At 39.3% G+C, this 23,609-nt stretch overlaps 1 long non-coding RNA gene across 1 annotated transcript; it reads left to right on the forward strand.

The window, feature by feature from the left end:
• The first annotated feature begins 431 nt into the window (after positions 1-431).
• On the forward strand, positions 432-18,841 carry LOC311442388. The gene is made up of 4 exons (XR_014696605.1): positions 432-499; positions 913-1,114; positions 1,392-1,438; positions 17,190-18,841. It is a non-coding gene; the product is annotated as an uncharacterized lncRNA (long non-coding RNA).
• The last annotated feature ends 4,768 nt before the right edge of the window (positions 18,842-23,609 follow it).

Raw genomic sequence — 23,609 nt, forward strand, 5'->3', positions numbered from 1 at the left:
GCACGTCTATACATCATAAACCTGCCACCAGCTTTGCAGAGATCAGAACCTCAGCTGATTTGTATTTGATGCATGCAGATTGCTCCCTGATTCAGCCCTGAAGGTCAGACTCTTCAAATGTTTAATTAACAGCTTCTGAAGAAGGTCCTTGGGAAGCTTGATGAGGCATTGGGTGCCCACTTCATGGCTTCTTCCTTGGGGTGGAGGTGGCTGGGGCTGCAGCCTGCCTCACAAGGCAGCAGGAGGCTGAATTCCACCAGGCTGAAGGCAATTTTGTTGGCAATCACAAAAAGAACATTAATTCTTCTATTTAATTGCTCACATCCTGCTGGAAAAAAAAAAAAAAAAAAAAAAAAAAAAAAAAAAAAAAAAAAAAAGATGCTACCATTTTAAGTCTTGATTATATGAGCACCTGAAATCCTTACATGGCCCTATAAACTGCTAACAACCAATTTGGTCTAATGTCTCATGTTTTATGTTCAGAAATAATAAAATCCTGGTAAATAAAACTTTTAACCTCATTATTGTTTTTGTTTCAGATACTGATAAAACCGTTGCAAACATTAATTAGCAGCATTAGCAATTACTGTCCAATTGCTACTCCCACAATTCAGTGAGAGGACTCACCCAAAGTTGCTTCTCTGTCTAGCACCAATTCCTGTGCTTTTTTCTTTTTATTAATAAAAATAATATATTAAAAAAACACAAAACCTTCCATAGTACTTCACTTATTTCCTTCAGAATTGTGGATTTTATCCTGCAAAACTCAAACTGTTTTTTAAAAAATAAAATTCAAGACTCTTGGTCTTCATAGCTGTAACATCCTCAGCAGGAGTGAGGCTTCTTTAAGATGTGATTGGATTTTCACTCTCCTCTAACCCCTATTTTTTTTTTTTTTTTCTTTTTCTGAAGGAGTACTTGGCTCTGGTACTGTCTGTGCTGGCAGGAGATGGGGTTATCCCCAGTGATTTCCTTTGCTTAAACTATCCAGCTTTCTCTTTCTTCTCAAGAAGTTGCATTGCCTGAGTCAGATGGCGGATGCTGAAGAACTTTTAAAAAGAACTACACAACAAGATCAGCAATGCGAGTTTAGGAGCAACCAGGCACGAAAGAGGTACCTGGGAAGGGGAGAAAAAAAAGTGTGTCTGATCCTTTTGGGACCTTTACTTGTAATTTAATGCAAGGAAAAATTTACAGTCAGTGGCCCCTGCTGCTCCCCTTGCTCCTGGATCCATCCTGTGAGGGCTGCCCTAGCCAGGTCTGCCCACACCACTTTCTCTCAGATACTTGCTTGTGTTTCCTGAGCTAGTTAGGCTGTAGTCTTATCTTCTCTTATGTGCAACATCTCTGAGGAACATCTGAAATTCTGAAGGCTGTAACTTTTTTGCCAGGTTTGATGGCTATGACCGAAGACTGCAAAATGGCTAACTTGAAATAGGTACTGCAATATAAAATCCTAATGGATGGATGTATCTGCATTTTTTACCTTCATGCCTATGGTAAAGTCAATACTGCATCTGTCCCCCATCTTGTTTGTTTAGCAACGTGGAAGTTAAAAAATAATCTGTTTTATTTCACAAAAAAAATTATATTAGAATGTACGTAAAGACCCTCTAAGCTTCCAAATCATCTTGAGAAGCCAGGGTTGCACTCCTGCAGATCCCATTTATTTTATTTATGTGTAAATCTGTTGTAGAACTGGGCTGTAAATTGTTGTGTTGCTTTATGCTTGTTGAGCACAGACTTCATTTCATCTGAGAGGCGGTGATATTTAAGTAGCTGATTAAGTGCGAGTCTTTCAGGATGGAAGATGCTTTACAGCCAAAGCCACCTATCCTCTGCAATAGGTGCAAAGCTAAATGCTGTGTGAAAGGCATCATAAATCTGAGTATCACTGAGTGCATCCTGCAGAATGCAAGTTCAATAGTTTTGACAATTAAGTTTTTTAATTAAAAAAGATAGAATAGCTAACAAAATGTGTCATGTATGTCTTTTTTTTTTTTTTTTTTTTTTTTAGCTACTTAGAATATATTGTTTCAATTTATTAAGTTTTGCAATGCTGATGATTTGCATAATATGGGCTGGGTGCAGACCTGCTTTACAGAAGGAGAAGTTAAAGTTTTTGGTAGAGAAAAGCTGGTGTGGCTACTGATAGTACTTCTGGGAAGATACTGAGGCAAGGATAAGTCTGCCTTCACTATCATCCTCCTGTAAGCAACTGCTCAGCATACCCTGGTACCAGCTTTTTCATCTTTTTTTTTTTTTTTCTTTCTTTCCTTTTTTTTTTTCTTTTTTTTTTTTTCCTTTGGCACAAGCTAATTACTGGTGAGGCAGTAAAGGAAGTCCTTTTTAATTCATCAGCTGTCATAGCAATGCAATATCTAAATGGTTATAATTGGCTTTCAGCATGAATGGCTTTGCAAGGGTCAACTGTGGTAGGTTTCCCACTTGTGCTCTGCAAGCGGATGTGAAGAGGTCTCCTGTCCTCACTGAAAGCCAAAATTGTGCTGGGTGGCTCTGCAGCAAGGTGGGAATGTGGTCTCTGATAGCCACAGACTTTCCCATCACAGTGTAAGACTGCTTACGTTGTTCACTCACAGTGTTTATTTTAAGATGAGTCTTTGGGGGGTGGTGAATAAATCCTGCTTAAAAATACTTTTTTTTTTTTTTTTTTTTTTCTTTTTTTTTTTCAAATGAAACCAGCATCATATTGTAAGCCTGTTAGCCTGCTTTGTCACTTTTCAGATTAATTATTACATAAACAGCGGATGTTGGTTTGTTTGCTGCTCACTGGCTGCCTCAGCTGACCTCTGCTCTGCAATGAGTCAAAACTGAATAGCTAAGAAGGACAATGACTCATGCTATTAATCTAAAGCAAATAACTCCCCCCCTTTTAATCTACGTAATACTTGCTTAAGGTAATCTTCACCTTCTGTTTAGCTGTCTCCAATGTAACTGTTGCGATTCTGGAACAAAAATACTTTTGCCAAAACCTCGTAGTAAGTGGGAAGCTTTGGGACAATCAATCACCCCCGTTTTAAACTTGTAGTTTCTGCATTAGTAACTTCTTAAGTGTTTTGATCAAATTAATTGAGATGGTACAAATTTTAATATACCCAGAACTACAGACGTCTGTCTAATTCGCTCTCTCATAATGTGTTGCAGTGTCTTAATCAGGATTTCATCTCCTTACTTGGAAAGGTAACTTTGGAAGAATTAATCCCAGTAGCCCAAAATGTGGTGGGGACTGAATGATCTCCCCCCCAGGGATGGCCCTGCAGGAACTGCTAGCCGGTTCCATTGATTTCAGAGAGACATGTTGCAGGTTAAGGAGGAGTGGGATGTATATCTGAAATACGCAGTTTTGTTGCATACAGTATAATCATGCCCTTCATCACTCTGAATTGGGGGGAGCATAATGTGATAAGCTATTTTAAGGATTTCTCATCTGAAGCACAGATGCTACAGTACTAGAAAGAGACCAGAAGCACAGTCTTTGTCTTCGAAGACATTAAATAAAGGATGTTATGTAGCTTCATTTGTGCTCTCTCTTTCTAATTACCAGAAATAATTAAAATTACATCATGCTTGCATTTTCTCCTCACTCAGCTGCTATGAAATGCAGTTCCAAATATGAAAAAGGACGTAAAATTTAACCTTTCAATCTCTAGCAAATTTTAAGGTCAGCTCTTCAGTATCCTCAGCTTAGTTGGCAATTTTTGGTGTGGAAACCATAAGAAGAGGCAGGAAGAATACAGGCATGCCCATTGACAGAAAAGTGGAAATAGGTAGTCCCACTGGGCATCTTTATTTACGATACACTCCTTATCCCAGCTAGAAGTGCCCCTGGCATCTTGCAATGAGCGCAGAATTTCCTTGTGCCTTATTATGTCTTTGTTCACTTGCGTAGCAGGAGGAAGGCTTGGAGCCAGCATATTCTGTTTCATTAGCAGCAAGTGTCATCCTCAGGTTGTGCACTCTGCTACTGCAGAAAGGCAGCTCCCTATTTATCTGTACAGGGCATAGAGCATCTCTTGTGGAGCCGGGATTCATTTATAATTAGGCTCTGCAGGGCCTGGTTTCTCAGAATGTGTTTGATATTCAAATAATGCAGGAAGGCTGTAGACATGATCACATCATATAAAAAATGATTGTCCAGTATCTCCACTAATAAAATCACCGGGTTCAGTTCACTGCTATGGGGCACAGCTGTTAAAATCAATCATGGACTTTTTGCTCAAATGTGTTTTGTTTCCATGTATGTGTGTAAAATAGTAATTTATTAAAGCAGGAAAAAAAAAAAAAAAGGCTCATAGTACAGCACTCTAAGCTTTTCTTCAGAAATAACTTTAAGGTCCTGAAACAACATTCAGAAACAGATCTTTGCTGGAGCTCAATGAATAACTCAGTGATTACAATATCCCCTTTAGATCTTGGCAGCCATGTTCAAGTAGTTACCCTACTTTTCCTTTTCCATACACCCTAGGATAGTGGAAAAAAAGCTATGATGGGCTACTTTATTAAAATTGAGCAGCTTGACATTTTGGAAGAGTCTACCTCAAAGTAAGATGAGCAGCCTGTGTCTGTTACTGGGGGATCAGACGAATGCAAGCAACAGAGAAGAGGTGGTGGACTAATGAAAAATATTGTAAACTATTGCTGCATTAAGTATTTAGCTTTATTGATTGATTGATTGATTTTTCCCCATCTCCAATTGTAATGTCAAGCTGTTTCATAGCAATATGGCTGGGAAGTGCAGACCTGGATAAAAGATAAACATTTCCACCAAGTAGGAACAGCCCATTGGTGACTTTATTATTATTATCTTTTCATTATTTTTATAAAACTAAGGAACGGCAATTATGTCCTCTCTGATGTGTTGTGCCACAGTGAAATGATTTGCATATATCCCTATTACATTTTGTATTGTTGCAACTATGCCATGTCAGAAATTGTTAAAAAAGGGGGGGCGGGGGGGGGGGGGGAGGGGGGAGGGAAGGAAGAAATTAGCACAAAGAAAACAAAGAATAACGATTTTTTTTCTAAGAGGTTTTAAGGATATTTTGGGACGTGTTTCTGTAAAACTTTGGTAATACTTTCTTCCACTAAAGTTCAGTACAAAAAAATATTGACAAACTTTTCCTGTCAAGTATAGACATTACTGTGACTTTCTTCCATTTGCTGCTTTGGTGGTAGAGGCAAAGTCTTCTACTTTAAAAAAAATATTGCATTTTGTATCAATTTTTTATTTTTTTATTTTTATTTTTTTTTTGTATTGGAGAAAATCCATAGTAAAAGTGGAACAACACAAGACAGCAGGAGGTACAGCCAGGAGGAGATAATGGAAGTTTTAACTGAATTAAAACCTCCAGCCTGCGATTCAAGAAAAAGTGAATAGGATGACTTATTTTATCTCATACAGTTTTGGGCAACTGAGTGTTTTGATGGGTTTCTAGAAAAATCTATCCTTACTCTAATCCCCGAATGAGAGTGAACAGAAAATCTTCCTTGCTTTAGCACAGTTAGAAATGTTAAAAACAGACTTTTTTTGACAAACCAGAGGGAAAAAAATAATTAAAAAAAAAAAACTTCTCTACAGTCTTAACCTTAACTAAAATAGAGGTGACAATGAGACTTGATTGTCTTTCTCAATTCAGGACATTAAAAGCATTGACAGGCTTGATGGCTGGAGTAATTACAGCATAGTTGGTGCTGGGAGACCTCAGTTTAATTCTGGTGTGAACCACTGATCAGTGCTCTGCTGCTGTCAGGCCATCCCAGTAGCTTTTCAGAAATCAGCACGTACTAACTAACTTGATGGTAATTACAAATTTTGTTCCATTATTAGAACTTCAAAAGTTCAGAGTGAAGAGAGGGAATGAGAACAACTGAGAAACAGCTTTTCCCATTTTTCTTAAAAAAAAAAAAAAAAAAAAAAGTTCAATCCTCAGAAATGTCTTTGATGAACATAACAGAGCCTGTGAAACGCTGACCTCTGACATAACCTAGAAAAATGACATCAGCATGGATCACCAGGCAGATATTTTACACGTCCTTTGTTTCTTTGAGGTCCAGCAATGACACATCAGGATAGTTCTGCTGGAGAGAGTGCCAATTTCCCTCCATATGCAAGATTTATTATTGCAGAATCAGTCAAGAAATTTCCAGGGGAAACGACTTAATTGACATGGATGATTATTTTGTGACTCTCATAAATCTCCTTTCATAATATCCTGTGATACCCTCATTTCTGATATTTTCAAAAGCTGCAAAAGAGTTAGGGGTGCAGTCTTGGTCCAAGTATAACCAATCGTAAAATTCCTAATGACTTCAGTGGTGTTAGTGTTTCATCTCTGAAGTATCAGACTTACCTACCTCTGGATTTTTGTAGACCTTCCCGAAGCTATGTACCACTGCATGTCCATGTGTACTACACAGCTGTAAACTCCAGCCCAACTTCCTGATGAAAAACCTCCAGGTTTTAAAGTTGAGCACTTGCCGAAGTGCTTTCTACAAGGTGTTTCATCTATAATCCTGGATCACAGTATATCACCAAGGATACATCATGGATCATACTATATCACCAAACCCTGAAATGCAATTACCATTGGAGCTGAATGTGGCAGCAAATATAATGGCTAACACTACACACTATGTTAGACAAATAGACACCAGTGGACAGCTCTAAGGGGCAAACATTCACCTTGACTTTACTAAGGCAATTTGTTTTATTTTCTATTTCCTTAGCTCCTGCTGGCTTTTGCTTAGTTGCTACTCAGACAAATACCTCTTCAAATGTTGAAGCTGATGAGAACACGACTAACTAAAAGTAAAATTTGAGTTAGGGCTTCACTTTTGTCTACATGAAATGTATTGAGATAAGATTTGCTTAGGTTACCCAAGTGTTCATTATCCATGTAAAATAGTATGTTCTAGTATGCCTGGACTTGCCGTTCATATTTACTTGTAGCAGAACGTGAGCTTAATTCTGTTCTTACAGAAACCAGAAGGCCAGAAGCGATCAGCTCTGCATGTCATTTAAGTGACACTGTTCCCCCACCTGGTTCCCCTGTGGACTGGCATTTTGTTGACTCTTGTCTAAATCAGGAATACCTCTCTGTCACCAGTATCATGGTTTCAAACTCCTTTTCTTTGTTGACTCTCACGCCCTTTCAGCACCTTACCATCCATGATAGCAGAGGCCCCAATGTCCTTCTTCATAAATATAGATCCTTTCTCCAACTGCTCTGTGAGGATTCAGCAACCAAATGCTTCCTCACAGAGCCGTGGGTGCACAGAAACCTCCCCCCCCCCCCCATTACAAAGCTCGCCTTAGTTTTTATTTGTGCTCGTGGTTAGGTGGCTCTGATCACTGTTACGGGTTTCTGCATCCTTCCGAGAGCTTTGGGCAGTGCAGGTGTACAGAAGCTTTGCACAGTCTCTAGCAGGATCAGACCAAAATCTGTTTTACCAGGATCCTTGATCCTAAGTGATATGGATTTCCTCTCATCTGTGTTTATCCTTAGGTACAGAAGCAGGTACATTTTTGTGGCTTGCTAATATTCTCTCATCCACTTCAAAGACCCATTTGAGAAAGCTAGTTAGCTTTTCAGTCCATAAGGGAAAGCCCTGGCATCAGGTCTTATCTAAAGGTCTGCAAACTGTCATGGTCACCATGGTAAAAGCCTTTCTTTTCTAGCTAGAATCAGAATAATAGAGTTGGGTTTAAAAGATGGTGGCTTTTGTAGTTTCAGTAAATGAAGAATAATAGAATACACTAATTAGAAATTCCTTGTAACACTTCACTATGAGAAATGACATTGAATCTGAAAGCTTCATAATATTTAAATATATTTCATGACAGAACACTGGCAGCATTTAAAAGGTCTTAGGTGTTTTGAATTCCTGATTGGTTTGACAGCTTGACAGTGATTTGTAAACCGAAGGTGTTGGCAGGGCTTGCTCTTCTGTCGGAGCAGATATCAAAGTTCAGATTCCAGACCAGTCGCCGCTTGAACACAGAGATGAAAAATTGCACTCTGATAAATGTTTTCACTGTGGAAGAAGCCAGATTCTGATCCTGAAAATAGTGAGGCCTGATCCAAAAATGATTCAAGCCAATGGAAAAACTTCTATTGATTTCAATGGCCTTTGAATCAATCATTTTCTTTCTTATACAAACTATTTTATGGCATGCTGGGTGTACTTGGGGTTTGTCAGAGGAGAGGCTAGAGCTAAAACCCCTAGTAAGTCTACACCAGAATAAGAGGTTTCACCAAAATTAAAGAGGGAAACAAAGCTTAATAAGATGAAGCCGGTAGATACAGTGATTTATGACCTGGAATCATGTAAATTGAGCTGAACATCAACCTCGAGTATCCTTTTCCTCCTTTTACAATCTTCCTTCTGGACATGAATTCATATTTTTTGTTGACATCAAAATCTGAAAGCAATTTACTTCGATTCTACTGGGATTTCTGTCATATTCCTAAAGTACATTGTTAGCCGTAATGGGACCACTAGAGGTTACAGTTTCATGATCTTAAACATAATAATTTCATTTTTAGAGATGGTCTGTTTCATGATCTTCTGTTGGGATCACAACAATCATGGAAATAATTAACTGGTGCAACTGAGCATGAAATACCCCACCTGCAAAGTTTGTTGCCTACGAAAATTTACAGTTGTTTCCATTGCAGTGCTGTATTTTACACATTAGACTGAACCCATATTACATTATTAAACTATAAATTTTCATGGCTAACAAACTTTGCAGGTGTGATATTAAATGCTCAATTGCACTGTTTAATTATTTGCATGTTTTTTAGCATCCTTGTAGGAGACTGGAAACTGCTCATGTGGGCAGTAAAAGTCCTGCCTAGCCCTTGCCCAGGAAAAAGGCTCAAGGGTGCAGTTTAAATTAAAATGGGTATTTTTTTATGGTGTTCCATTTTTAGCTAAACCCTGGAAATGTTGGAAAGGCGATCAATACTCTGCAGGATGTCAAGAAACCCTTTCTAAGGGGAAGGGTGGTGAAGCACTGGAATAAATAGGTGTTAAGAGCCACTCCTTAGGCTAAACTCTCTGTTCATCTCCTGCATTGTTGAGAGGTGGTAGAACTACTCTCAGCAGCTACAGACACCCTCTTCCTCTCCATGTTTTCCTTTCTGAAGTGCTATCACAGCTTCTTCCTTGTCAGGGGCTGTCCTCACCCCGACTGACTGTCGACCTGGGAAGTGTTCATGGAGGATGCTCCCCAGACTGAAGTACTCTGTGCTAGCAGTGCTTGAAATTTGAGGACAGCCTTTTGACTGTCTTATGGCCAACAGAATGTCCTGAGGAAAATATGGAAAATGGATCAGAATCACCCATCTACATCCTTCAAGTCTTATTGGTCTTGGTTCTTTGTCAGAGAGTCACAGACATGAAGCATACATTTTTAGCGTGAAGGCAATCCAACACATTCATGTGCTTGTGGTGGACCCAGTACAGTGCTGCCCTTTGGTTTTGCTGAGAATACCCACTTCTCAATAACTTTGCACAGAACTTCATATAGTTTTAACCCCCATTTTTTCAAATAAAGCTTAAGTACCATTTACTCTGTTTTAGCAGCCTGGGAAACTGAGACAGAAGAGATCCACACCTGTTCTCCTAGCATTAGTGGCAAAATGTGATGTTGGTCATGGCTGAGTTGATGTGATTTAACCACGAAATAAATCACTGGCACGAGTGGAAATAGAACCAGTGTCCTAGTGTCCTTACTCTCAGCCCCAGTCCCTGTTCCTGTGTGTTCTGACTCTAAGAACAGTCATTTTTCCAGATGATGCTCACCATTTAAGAACACGGCTAAGTCTTAGTGCTGAAAATCACTGATTTTATGGTAAGTGAAACGCAGAAGGTCATTTCAAATCTACCATATGTAAAATGCTTTATGTTTGCATGCTCATTTCTGCTGCCTGACACATTACTTAGTTTTACATTAGGCTAATGCAGAACAATATTAATGAGGAAACCAAGGTGTAATGTTCTTGCAAGAATGCTGACAGAAGTGAGACCAAGTTTTAACCACGGATTGCTTGCTTTAGCATTATCTCTATTGCCGTTAAACATGCTCTACATTTTCTGGACAAATATCATTTGGAATTAATTGAATGGAAAGGAGGATGTTCAGAAAATGCATCTTTAGAGTTGTTGAAGTATGACTTTTTAATCAAACTGAGTGATTGTAAACATAAATTAGTTTTGTTCTTCCTGCTGACTTGAAGATGCAGAAATGTGTACACTTTTAGGTTAAAATCTTTTTCTCATGACTTTGCAATTTCAAACCTTGTGGATGCTTTGCTGTTCTGGTGGAACCATTAGGTAATGATGATTACTTGAATATTACTTGAAGCACAGACTCTTTGACTGTATACTGAATTTTAAGATTTTATTACATTCTATTCTTCTCCATGTTCCCAATACGTTGTCTTGAAATTCTGCATGTACTTGTATCTTATTCCTCTGGGAGGACACCAGGTAAAAATTTCAAGACTTCCTTAACAACGCTTTCTGATATATTTTCTTCAAAAGCACTGGCCTTAAACCTTCAGACAATTTAGAGCAAAATACAACTTATGTAGTTTTTCCAGATAGATTTTATATTACCTGAATAAAATTCTGGAGCTTTTAGGTCTCCAGCTTCTCTGGAATTCTCTTTGAGAGAGAGAACACAGATGTGGATGTTCTTTGGGTACCCACGTAATTGAGCATAAATTGCAAAGCTGAATTATCTGATTTAATATCTTTGAGATAGGCTGGTTAGAGCTTAGTCTGAAGCTTAATAAAAAAAAAAAAAAAAAAAAAAAAAAAAGTATAAATGCCCATAACCATAGGAAAGGAAGCTCTCAGCACAGAAATGGCATCTTGGTCCTATTCAAAGATTTTATACTGAAGTGCAGTTCCATTGTTTGCACGGTGCAGGTTATATAAAAGGGAATTAGTGGGTCTTAAATATGTCACTGTACATTCATGGAACACTATAAAATCCCCTTAAAGTTGTTTAAAGCCATTCAGTCTGCAACAAACAGAAGTAATAAGCAAAATGTTAGTGGATAAAAATAATAGGAAGACCAGATACTTTCTTCGGGCATTTACAAATCTTTCCTCTGCTGTGTCCTGCTGCTCTGGCTTGGGTATGGCTCCGCATGTGGTGAACATACTAAAAAGTCAGTTCACAGGGATCAACAGCAGAATTTGATGTCAGAGAAAATAATTTTGCTGAAGGCATTTCTGGGAGCCCAGAACTGGACCCTGTTAATTAAACCAGAGGTAAATACTTATGATTAAACTTGAACTCAGGTCTGTTCCCTGTGTACATGCCACTATTTGACCCTCCAGTACAGGAAGGCTAAAACAGTACAAACCCTATTAGCTCCAGTTAGAGCTGCAAAGCTAAAGCCCATGTCTGAAGTGGAGATAATATTGTTAGCGCATGTTTTTTTATTAATTTTAATGAAGATGAACAAAAAAAAAAAATGAATCAGTGCTAGCAACTTACAGAGCAGGTCTGTCCATATCAGAAAACTGGTTACTGTGAGATGGGACCCACGTATAAGAGAGCAACTGAGGAGAGAAGGATGGCCTTGGAGAAGTACTTCCTTCAGCAAATAGTCAGCCTAGTTCTTTCACTGGGACTTTCTGTGTGTGTGTTGTATTACTGATTTGTTAGTGATGAACCTTTTTCAAAAATTCTCTTTGATTTAGAAGAAAACCTCAAAGTTGTACAGTCAAGGTACCTCCTATCTGACATTAGTTAAGTCTTCTACACTTCACTGAAGAGTTGCATCTGGCTGTTCCTGAGCTCTCACAGTGCATAACAATCATCCTATGTATGGTACAAACTTCCTGGTATATAAAGTCCATAATTTATTTTATGTTTTAATTTTAACATCTCTGGGACTACTGAGGAACTTGGATATCTTGGTGGTGGTAGCACTAGAGAAATGTACCTAAAAATAACAGGATTTTCCATTCTGCTGCATTAAAATGAACAGCATATCACTGGCATACAACTGGAGGAATTTAGGAATAATAAGTTAGGTTCAGAGAGAGATCCAGCCAGCTTTAGTTTGGGGGACATAGAGATAAACCAATGGAAATTCAACTGCTAGTAGAGAAACAACCAAAAACTTCCTTCCTTCCTTCATTATTCCCAATAAATAATGTAGATTGTTTCAAATTCAGATCATGAGTTTACTTTCAACAATTCCCTATATATACTAGTTTGGTTTCCTTTTTGATAGAGAAAATCATAAATTATCCTCTGAACTGTTAATGTCACACAGAACTAATCAGACATATAATCATGCATGATATATTATAAGTCCTCCTGTACTGAAATAATGTTAATTATGAGGATTTCATTTATTTAACATGGAAATACGTAGTTCTAACAGAAATTAATGGACTGTAATTTTGAAATGTTACTAACATAATTTTTAGTGTTCCTTAATTAGTCACATGTTATTTCTTTTTGGTCTGGGAAGGTTTATGCTGTGTTCATATTCCATGTTCTTTCTTGCTAGAAATCACAGAAGGTCAAAATGAAAGATTTAAGGACTATTAATTCTCTTTTGGAGATCATCTTTCAGAGTCAAGAATTTCTCTTCTGCAGAGACTGAAGCTAAGATGAGTAATGAACAAATACAATATAATTTATTTTATAAGAGGCTGTTATTTGATTATTGCTATTGCATGAAAAATCCCATGCATATTCACTGCAAGAAAATACCAAGACTCAGATGATACATAAGGCTACATGAGGTTAGGAGCAATGCAAACTATGCACTGAAGCAACACTTCTCAGTTATCAGCATTAAAACAGCTCAGAAATGCATTTATTTATTTATTAATAAATGTTGTTAGGTAAATTTGCACAGACAGGCTGAACAGTGCGTAGTTGATGGTACTCCTAACCTCTTTTTTTCACTACTTTGAAAAATTAGGAAATTAGACCATGGCAGGATATATTTTTGTCTCACTTGGGTTCCTTCAAAAATCCCATTAGGCACTTATCAGCATCTTAACATGCCTAATAACTCATGAAATTTGTTCTAAGTGGTTTGTCCAAGTAAATGCAGATCATCTCTGGCATTATCAGAAACTAAATCTATGGAAAGTCTCCCTGTCTCCTTACAAAGTAGCATCCATAATATTTTTCCTGGAACAATTCTTTAACTGCCCATGACCTTTAATACACTATCACAGTAAGTTAAGGACTGTGTGTATATTTTGTTTTGGTTTTAGATGAAAAATACAGCTTTCGCTGAGATCAGTAAAATCATGACTTCTCAGAACCTCTGCAAATGGGTCTGAGGGCAAGCTTAGAGCGATTTCTGCAAGTAGTGAGAATAGTCCTGATTTAAGAGTATCATATCATATTTGGGGAAAAAAAAAAAAAAAAAGAGAGAGAGGAAAAAAAAGTTTTTGCCTTACCCTCATTCTTTCCTAGAACTCCTCATATCTCTTTCTGATAGATTTTCTTTTTGCAATAGAAAGTGGAGACCTGGGTGAGGTATAGTTCATGTTCTGCCTATCCATTACACCAGCACCAGTTTTGGGTGCAGATCACAGTGAGCCATCTAAGACAACACAGCAGAAACCAAGGGTAAGCCTCCAGTGAAGAAAAACAAGATCATAATTCTTGAAAGAAAAACTGAACACATTTATTAATGGTTTAAAAAATAAATAATGCTGGAATGATGAAGAAACAGAAATTGCACCCATCCGGGATGTCAGTTATGAGCTGGTGTTCCTAATGTGTGCCATAGACTCTGCAAGCTGTGCATGTTAAATGCTGCGAGCAACTAAAAGTGGATTAGCAGAATGGATTTTCCTCTCCCTAAGAAATCTTGGTGAGATAAAAGTATGAAATCATTATAATTTTCAAACTTCTAATAAATCAATTTCTTCCCTGCTGCTTGACCTGATGCCAGGTACCAAGTTCTCCCCAAATGTGTGTTTATAGAGCAATTACTCCTGTAATGGGACAAACATTTAGGAAACACTTGCCTGAAAATTAAGAAGAAACAAACAAAACCCCCACTGTTTAAATGTCCTAATAGGGAAAAACAATATTGAATAAAATGTTGCTTTTACCTAAAATATGTGTCCAGCAATGCTGAATACTGAAGCTTCCCAGGGACACCACGAATCCCTTTTAGTTAGAGAAGCTACAGCTCAAGAAAACAAATACAGAATTGGATTCCCTCAAAATGTGAATAATGTGAAGCAGAATACACAAGAGAATTATTTGTTTAATAGTGTGTGTGCGTGTGTGTGTATATATATATATTACAGTCAAGAGAAAAAAGACCAACTCTTTGTACAAGGCAGCAGAGCAGGCTGTCAAGAATTACAGATATGGAGCATTGTTTACTTGAAGACCCGTGAACAGCAGCTGTCAGACAGTATTGGCAAGCACTGCACAGAGCCCAGCCTTTTTCAGAGGCTGATGACACTGAAACACACTTTTTACAGAGCAGCTGCAGAAAATCAGAGCAAAATACGACAATGTGGAGACAGTGGGGTTCAGTCAATTGCTCTTAGCAGCAATTGCTCTGGAGAGGTACAATCAGGCTCTCCATTACTTGGGTCTGCAAAATTGCTACCCATGGAAACTAGAGGTAGGCTTGCATGGAAACATCAGATCCACTTTGTCCATATTCATGGCTTCTGTTTCAGCGAGTTGCAGATGGATTTCCACATCTTGGCTTCACACGCTACTGCTGTGTAATGGACCTGAAGGTAGACATTAAGTTCTGACTTTGGAGAAGTTTGGATTTGGATCATAATATGACTTCAACTTCCTTTTCAAAAACACCTCTTTTGAAAAAGGTTTTAGTTTTAGGATTTAGGCTTGGTGTTGGTTTTTATAGCATTAGAGGCAGGGTTCTTCTTTTTCTGGTAGTCAGCAGGAAAGGAATGCATACTCTCGGGTGTTTTTATGAGTGTGTTTCCTATGATAAAACCCTGACTGAAGGGTTTGTTAAATGTTTTCCCTCCAAATTAGATTCATATCTTAGATTCTGACTAACTGAAAATCACAGAAAAATTGTGGTGGGGAAAAAAGTATGATTTGGAAAACAAGAAGGAAAAAAAAAAGTCCTGTTCTCCCTCCATGAATGACTATTCCAGCAGAGAGTTTTAGTTTAGGCATGAAATTGCAGATTTTGGAAATCCTGGTTATGTGTTCCTAAGTCTCCACTTCCAATGCAGATTAGGGCTGGCTGCCCTGCACCTGCCATGCTTCATTTCACCCATTAGACTTTTATTGCAAACTCTTTTCTCTGTATGCTGGAACATGGGAGAAAGCCTAACCAAGAAGTTTCCATAGAGAAGCACTTGGATTTCAAGATCCCCAGTACTGGTGGTGTCTTTCTTTATGGAACATTTTGTTAATATCTTTTTTTATTTTTAATTTTTTTTCCCAATAATCATTCTTTTTCCCTGGAAATATCATCTTGGGTTTGATTTTGTCATTGTTGTGTTCTACAGAAATGCAAACCCTTCAACCCTTCCTTGTTCTAGCCTTAGAACATTCTGCAACATTCTGCAGAGAACAACTTTGATGAAGGACTGTGTCATAAGTAGCTGGTAAAGTTAGCAGCAACACAGTTCATTAATTTTTAATACAATCAATTAACTTCGAGTGCTGGAACCTTTTTATGATTTTACCAACATACAGAAAAAGAAATAGTTATTTTAAACCATAACACTTACTAGAAAACAAAACAAACTTCTACAATCTTCTTCCCATTTGAAACATGCCCTGAACTTCCATTGCTGTTGCTTGTCAGCCAGCAAAGAGAAAGTCATTAATAAGTCTCTGTTCAAGGAGTAAGAGCAAACATGAGACTTGGTACTTAAAGGCTTATGCCATCATGCATCCCACGGCTCTGTTGTAAAAGGTCTCCAGCATCTACAATATTTGTTAGCTAGTCCACTTGAGTCTAGTCCTTTCAAAGCCTTGTGAAGATGAGGGTTGTAGTTTTAAACACTGTTGTTTAACTTTTAATTAAAATTTTAATTTAACTTTAACTTGGTTTCGGCAAGGGACTACTAATTCTGAGTTGTAGCAAACAACTCCTTTGCTGCTGTACTGCTTTCCAGGGGTGCAAACAAATACTTTTATTGGAGTTCTTGAGGGGGAAAAGAGAAGAAAAGTGAAAAGAAAAGAGCTCTGCTTAAGACCTGAAGGCTAGCTATTCATCCAGTCTTTTGTTGCAGAGGAGCCTTGTGAATGCACATTACCTTGGAGTGGTGGGGTGTGAAAACTCCTTCTGTCAAATGCCCCCTTGTGAAATTATAGAAGAAATCAATCAGGAGAGAAATGCATCAAAAACTTTTGTGCAAAAGAATCGAGAATGACAGATGGTCTGAGCCTGGAACATACGGATTTTGTCAGACAACAGAAAAAAATGCGTAAGATCATGGTGTGGAAAAGTACATGTAACCTCTGCGTGTGTGCTCTAAGAGAGAAATAAGGCAGCAGAGTGTTTCAAAACTTATCATTTTTTCTTTGACAATGATTTAGAGAAAAGTGGACCAGAAAATATTTGGTACTCAACCTTTCTAACCTCCCAAGTAACACTGGTGCCAGGAAAAACAGATGGCACTCAGGTCTCTTCTGAAATGATAGTTAATCCACTCGCGCCAGATCTCTGTGGTGTGCAAAATATATGGTAGAAGTCACTATCGGAAAACAAGTCATTAATTAATAACATTTCACTGTTCAAGGATCAGGTAGGTGTGAGCGCTGGTCAGGCAGCTGCCATTAGGAAACCTGCTTGGCAGAGGAAGGCAACGGGCACAGTAAGAGATCGCCCTCCCCACCTCCTCTACCTGCAACGGAGGCATCCATCATTACATGTAATCAAGCCTAAAAGTATTTATCATCCCTAGGGCATGAAGCTGTTTGAAGTCCAGAGTATAAAGAGAACATCAGTGCAACAACAAAACGATCAGTCAAGTAAAAAAATAAGAAGTGGGAAAACCAGATAGTGGGATAACAGAAAAATCGTAATTAAATTCTTAACTGTAATTAAATTCAGTGTAAAGTGACAAACGGCATTGGCAGAATGGTTTTTAGTGTCGATGCATTTACTTGATAATTTACACATCTTTTCTTCATGTTCTCTTTTGCCTAGTTCCAAGCAGGACTTTGCACCAGGAGCATAGAACACTCTCCATTTTCCTCCAAGATATTCAGTGGACAGAGATCCACAGATGGTCGGGAATCGGGGCTTTCAGGGAAAGCAGGGCCCCTTAGCAGAGGCCCAAACGCTTATCATCGCTTCCCCACTCTCACAGTGACGTGTGAAACTTTTAGAATTATATTTACTGTCCAGGAAATTTTACATCACGTGGCAAATGCGTCTGTGATCAACTTAACAGAAGCTTCTTGTGCTTAGCAAGGATTTGTCTTTAGACCTGCCGTTAGAGCCTGGCTCTTCCAAGCACATGCTCTCCTTTTAGAAGGCAGTCGGTAGTGTGCCCTTCACCACATCTATATCAAACTGGGCGACGTGTTCAACCTGAAGCCTGTCTCTCTGATGGGATACGTTATCACAGCCGGTGCACCTTGTTCCCAAAGAGTCAGTCACCTTCTGCACTTTGTCACCTATGTTTCTGTACCCCTTGTCTCTTTTATATATCTGATGGTCGTTTGCTTGTGAAGGAGTCTATCTTGTTAAGAAAAAAAAAAAAAAAATCTCCTTCCTCCAATTTCTGCAGTATAATGTGGTGTAAGCTCTGTTATTTAATGTGTGAGCCTTAGGAACTGTACTGTGGGCTCATTTTAGAGGAACGTTAACAGTCAGTAGTCACCAGGTTTTGCCACTAAGCAAATTCCCCTCTGGCCTCTTCAGCCAGACACCAACAGCTCAATTTCCCAGGTGTGGAAGTGGCTGAATTTCTTGTTCTCCAAAGAAAAAAGCAGCCTGAGCCAAGTCTACCCACACTTTCCAAAATTTCCAAAGAAGTTTTAGTTCACAGAAAGCAACCTCTTATTCCTCGGAGTCTTTTGCTTTTCAGTTATTTTCTCCTGGCTTGCTGAGGAGAATTTCTATCCTTCCACTGAGCTCCTTAGGGAGGAACTGGAAGTAGACTGGTAAGCCAAACATTTCCATGTGGTTCCCTACTACAAAGCCCTTTGAAAACAGTGCAAAAACACGGGGCCTCTGAGGCTGGGTCACGGGAGGTTGGCTGCCTCTAACGTCTTCTCAGCCTGGAAAAACACCTGCGGTAAGACATTCACTGCAAATCTGCACAAGGGACACGAGATATAAAGCCAGCCTCCAACGGGACAGCAGCTGCATAATTTAATTGTTACTTCAAGCAAGATTCATTCAGCTGAAGATATCCAAAAGGTTATTCAGTGCCTATGGAAGAAAGAAGACCTCGGGCAGCAGGTTTTCTCAATCCTTGGCTTCCAAACATCAAATAAATCCTTTCTTCTGGGTTGTTGAGAGCAAAGACAGGCCTGCAGTGTTGACCCACTGCCCAGAGGAATCTTTCTATGTAATATTTTTTCAACGGGAGCAGAATGACCCACACCAAAACTGAAGGACGAGGAACCCTCTTGTTTGCTATGCAGCAAACCTTGTGCTTTCCTTTCTCTGACATCTTGCACAGCCCGGGATAGTTCCTGGATATAAGATAAGATTCTTATTTTTCTTACTGTCATTGTAAAATGCATTCAACTTGTTCAATTTAATTAGGAACAGTTACTGTCATGGGGAGTCTTAACCTGATCTTCAAGGAATTTTCATTGTAATTATCTGTTTATTAGTAAATTTCCGATTTGCAGTCAAGCCTATTGTGCACTCCTTGCATTGACAAGTTGTATCTTGACCTTGTCTTAAAAAGTAGAAGAGTCCTTTAACCATGATTATTCTAATTCAGTCTGCATCCTATTTTTCTAGGGATAAAAGAGATCTCATGGCTGTTGAACAACTCTCAGATACTAGCCTTTTATCTTACCTACAGATAATATAGGTATATAGGCACAGTACTAGGGATGTAATACAGTGCCTGTGTCTATTAACTGCTGCTTCTGATTTAAAAAGCATCCAATTTTATCAACAGTAAACCATGTGAAAAAAGACTCAGACCATGACCTCCCACCTGCTCCAGTCAGAGATCATCAGCTAAAAAGAAATTGTATCACATTTTATAAGCTTTAACTCCTGTAAGTAACTGAGGTCAGAGAAATATAGAGATTACAGAATATTGTTCCACAGTAATGCTGGAATTAAAGCCTTAAATTAAAGCATAACATTAAAGCATTTGGCTATGACCCAAAGGCTTTGGTAATGTGAAAGCAAAGTGGATGATAAAAAAGGCTGCAGTTATAAGGATGGTTGTTTTGGCTGCAGTTAGCGGGTGAAGTTGGGGATCCAGGTGGAAACGGGGTGAGGCTGGGTGATGCTTCTGGGTGACTAAATTGGGACAGCATTAAGAGCTGAGGTCCAGTTTCAGACTGCACCACGGCTGTATTCCTTTGGAAGCAGGCAGCAGTCCTGTGATCAGAGATGTGGTTGAGGTGATCTTGGGCTGTAGTCGCACGGCAGCTGCAGAGCCAGGCAGAGCTGTAGTGAGTGACAGGGACTACAAGGTAGGATTAGGACGACACCTAGGTGTGGAACCAAAATCCCAGACATAGAACAGAAAGAGGAGGCGAGACAGTTTGGCTACTCAACTGAGGCCGAAGACAGAGGACGGTCTGAGACAGTTCAGTGAAAGCTTCTCTGAGTCTAGACCAAGGGTACGAACAGGAGGAGCAAGGCAATATTTGGCATGGAAGGGGATGAAGCTGCTCTGAGTTAGGGTTTTGCTTAGTGCTGATGCTGGGTAGAGCTGTGGTGAGTTTAGGGGATGGGGACAACTCAGGCTTGGAGGAGGCTGTCCCACTGGAAGTCTGCACCTCAACCCCATGGGGGCTGAGACAGGCAGAATGGGGGTAGAAAGATATTTCTGTGAGGAAAGAACTTCATGGAGATGCAGAAATTAATTTCCCTTTGTTTTATTCAGTGTTACACAGAAATTAAAATGACGGTGGATACTCAAGAAGTATAAGCTTGTTATAATGAACAGATGGCAGCTCAGTGAAGATTTGTATGAAGAAGATCACCAGTCCTTTTGTTTACAACACTTACATGTCCTGTTTTGTTTTAATTATACTGTTGTTTTTCCACCCAGGCTATTCACTTTAAAAAAAAAAAAAAAAAAAAAAATCAGAAAACCACCAACAAAAACAAACCCCACCATAACTGTATTTATGTCAGCAAAGCTAATAAGCAATCTGCAGGCTGGAGCCATGTAAGCAAACGCTCATGAATATTGAGAAATTTCTGATAGATGTGGTGTCTGCCCGTGCTGTTTGGATTCATCTCCAAGTCCCTCGTGAAGTCAAAGGAAGTAAGAAACAAAACCGTCCTCATTAGCTGTCTGGCCTGGGGCTCAGGGGGTTCTCAGCATGTTTATGTAACGCTTTGTTAAATACATTTAAGAGTCTGAAATGAGTCTGAAATGTATGAAAAGGGGAAAAAAAACACACGCAAAGCACAAATGCTTTCCCCCTTGTCAAAGGCAGTAGATGTAAGGCAGGATTTAACCAGTTTCCAGCTCTTATTGTCTCACACGCTTCACGCCGTAAACGGCCGCAGTTAATTACAGGTAATAAAGGCGGAGGCTGCTAATAGGATTAGCGACCGCGGCTCTGGGCCTGGCCGAAAGGGAGACGCCCGAGCCAAGGCCCGGGGGAAGTCCCGAGCGGGGTCGGGCCCGGAGCCGGAGCCGGAGCCGCCCCCGCCGCCCGCCCCAAGCCACCGCTTGCCGGGGCTGCGCCGCCCCCTGGCGGCCGCCGGGAGGGGCCGGGGCTGGGCGGGCTGCGGGGAGAGCCCCGGGGGGACGAAGCGGGTGACAACCGGGGCCTTCCTGTGAATTACTGGGGGGCGTTGTTGTGTCCTTCTTCCCTTTTCCTTTTTCCCTTTTCCTTTTCGTTTTCATTTTCATTTTTTTTCCTTTTCCCCTTTTCTTTTTATTTTTTTTTCCCTTTCCTTTTCCTCTTTTCCTTTTTCCCTTCTCTCCCTCTCTCTCTCTTTTTTTTTTTTTTTTTTTTTTTTCATTTTTCACAATTCATTTTCCCCTTTCTCACTTTCCTCTTTTTCCTTTTCCCTTTCCCCATTTCCTTTGTTTCCTTTTCCCTTTCCGATTTTCCTTTTTTTCTTTTCCCTTTCCCCTTTTCCTTTTTTCCTTTTCCCTTTAACTTTTTCCCCTTTTCCTTCTTTCCCCTTTACCCCTTGACCCTTTTTTCTTCTTTTTCTTTTTCTTTTTTATTTTTTTTTTATTTTCCACTTTCCCCTTCCCCTTTCTCCTTTCCCCTTTTCTCCCTTCGCTTTTTCTCTTCTCCTTTTTCCTTTCTTTTTCCATTTTCTCTTTCTATTACCCCCCCCCTTTTTTTTTTTTTTTCTATAATGTTCAGTCCAGAGAAACAGCATTAATCATCTAGTTCATTTCCAACCTTGTTCAGTGTTTTATACTAAACCCCAAATCATAGCAGACCTGCATCCCAGCTGCCAGCTGTATTAACAGCATTAGCTGGTCAATCAGTTAGTATTAACTAAGGTTTAGCAGCATCCTCTTACGTAAAAAAGCCAAAGCAAATACAACTAGTTACGTTTGACTTAACCAACAGTTTTACTGAAACAAAAATTTGAAGCTACCAGTGTTCATATCAAGAGAAATTCCTTGGGGTATATTATGTATTACTTTCTACTGAAGTAGTTTAATGTTTCAGAGAAGCACTCAGAGCCTGCAAAGTTTCCGAAGTCTTTCCTGTCAGCATTACTGTCAGCAGTAAATACCTGGTGCCTTGTGCACACACTGTATTTCATGCGGGCTTCTGCTTCAGTCAGTGAACACAAGGGACAGGGCTCATAAAATTAACAGCTACTCACTCTAATCTGTGGCTGCAGACCTTGTGCAATTTGTAATCTAACTCCAAATGCAGAATTGTTATTTTTTTCATCATCTTTCTGACAGTTTTACAGCAATTTGGGATGGCACCATCCCTCATATCATTCAGGAAAGGTGCAGTGGGCGGGGGCATGTTGCATTATTCACTTTTGCTGTTAGAGTCTCAGGCACAATATTTGGACATCAATGGCAAAAATATGCTCTAATTCAAATTGCCAGCTCAGAAGGTCTATGGCAAGATTTTTGAGAGTGCTTAGCGTTTCCAAGGGCTCTGGGAATAATTTTAATCTGCTTCACTTGCTCCGTTTTTCTGAAATATGACCAGAGAGATCAAGCTGGGAACACATGCAATATAGAATATGTAATCGGAGGCCATCTTTCAAAACTTAGTTTCAGTGATTTACTCATCTTTGCACAGTTATTTTGTGCTCCTTCAGCTGCCTTCCTCACAGAAACAACCTCCCTCCTAAAATCCTCCTCTTTTCCATTTCTGCAAACTTCACTGAAACATCAGCAAAGCGCTCTAGGCCTTCACTACACAGCCTGAAGTGAGTTTTGTGGCTCCTTTATGTGTGTGCTTGAAGACTCGGTAGAAAAGAAAGACAAGAATATCATTACCGATGGTATCGCTGTGTGTCCAGCATGGCTACCAAAGTGAGGGTGGGCTGGCTACCTGAATCTTGGTGTTTCTGTCTTCCGAGGATGGTGTTTTTTTTTTTTTTTTTTTTTTTTTTGTTTGTTTGTTTGTTTGTTTTTTGTGCTGAACTTTTAATCATGTTATGGCTAGCCTCTGTGTGCATTTATTTTTTATTTTTTTTTGGTGAAAATGCAAGATATCATGTGAATCTAGGTATTTGCTCTATGTTCCCATGTCTCATCTATTTGTTTCCCTTCGCTCTCTTCATGCTTGAACTCCATCACTGTGAGCATTTCAGTTCTTTCGCACAGCCAAAGGTAAATTGAAGCAGAAACATTAACTTTTAGAAGGAATCTTTAGAATGTAAATAGGTGAGAGGTCTAGATGGATAGAACTGTTTTTAACCAATAGATTGAAGATATTAAATTGGGACACGGTAAACTGCTCAAGCTGAAGACAATGATTTTCTCTTATCCATTTTGCAAACAGATTCCTGGCATAAAAAGTCTTCAAGATTAGCTCACTTGTATGAAGCTCCAAAATAGAAGAAATGGATCATTCATAAAGCTTGTTTGTGGTCCATGTATTTTCTAGCCTTTTGGAGCCTCATGTTGCAACATCTACTTAATTTTTTCACCAATTTGCGGAAAGAAAAAAAAAAGTTTTGTTCTGAATATCACTGACATAAAGCTGATTTTTCACGTCAATGACTTTCAGCAGAGAACGGAGAATGTACAACTTACTTCTGCAGGGCAAGTCACCCATAGGGGAACCAACAGAAAGCATTCTTCATCAAAAGAACCGTCTTTCATTTCAGCTCAGCCAGTTATGCAATTCAATCATTCCCTTGGCACTCCCTGCAGAGAAGACTTGAAATGACCCTTAAGCTTTCTCCACTTGGCTCTCAAAGCTTTTCCAGGCTGCCAGGCTGCTGTTGTTTTCAGTGTCAGAT

Source organism: Aythya ferina (assembly GCF_964211825.1).
Source record: "Aythya ferina genome assembly, chromosome: 10".
Classification (NCBI taxonomy): domain Eukaryota; kingdom Metazoa; phylum Chordata; class Aves; order Anseriformes; family Anatidae; genus Aythya; species Aythya ferina.